The sequence below is a fragment of the Rhincodon typus genome, chromosome 50, assembly GCF_021869965.1.
Source record: "Rhincodon typus isolate 14 chromosome 50, sRhiTyp1.1, whole genome shotgun sequence".
Taxonomy (NCBI): domain Eukaryota; kingdom Metazoa; phylum Chordata; class Chondrichthyes; order Orectolobiformes; family Rhincodontidae; genus Rhincodon; species Rhincodon typus.
Genome location: NC_063381.1, coordinates 2,751,165 through 2,752,054, shown reverse-complemented (window position 1 = coordinate 2,752,054; position 890 = coordinate 2,751,165).

Genomic DNA, 890 nt, shown 5'->3' with positions numbered 1-890 from the left:
ATATCAGTCAGATCAGTACTTCAGAAAACTAAAATCTGAACTTCACCAAATGACTCAAGTTTTGATGTTGGTTTGATTAACATGCCTATCTCAGCGATTTCAGCACTTCAGAAGGCCAAGATCTCACCTTCACCAAATGACTCAACTGTTGATGCTGGTTGGAATAAAATGCTTATTTCAGCGCGTTAAGCACCTCAGAAGCCAAAAATCTGAACTTCACCTAATGACTCAAGTTTTGATGTTGGTTTGACTAACATGCTTATTTCAGCGAGTTTAGCACTTCAGAAGATCAAAATCTAAACTTCACTAAATGGATCAACTTTTGATGTTGTTTTGACTAACGTGCTTATTTCAGCGAGATCAGCATATCAAAAGACTAAAATCTCAATTTCACGAAGACACTCAACTTTTGATGCTTGTTTGACTAAAATATTTATTTCAGCGAGATAAGCACTTCAGAAGTCAAAAATCTCAACTTCACCAAATGACTTCAGTGTTGATGCTGTTTTGACTAACGTGCTTATTTCAGCGAAAAAAAGCATATCAGAAGATTAAAATGTCAACTTCACCAACTAACCTAACTTTTTATTCTGGTTTGACTAACATGCTTATTTCAGGGAGATAAGCACCTCAGATGTCCAAACTCTCAACTTCACCAAATGACTGAATATTTAAATCTGTTTTGACCAACATGCTTATTTCAGTGAGATGAGCACATCAGAAAAACAAAATCTGAAGTTCACCAAATGACTCAAGATTTGATGTTGGTTTGACTAACATGCTTGTTTCAGCGATTTAAGCACTTCAGAAGACCAAAATAAGAACTTCACCAAATGACTCAAGTTTTGATGTTGGTTAGACTAACATGCTTACTTGAGTGAGATAAGCAC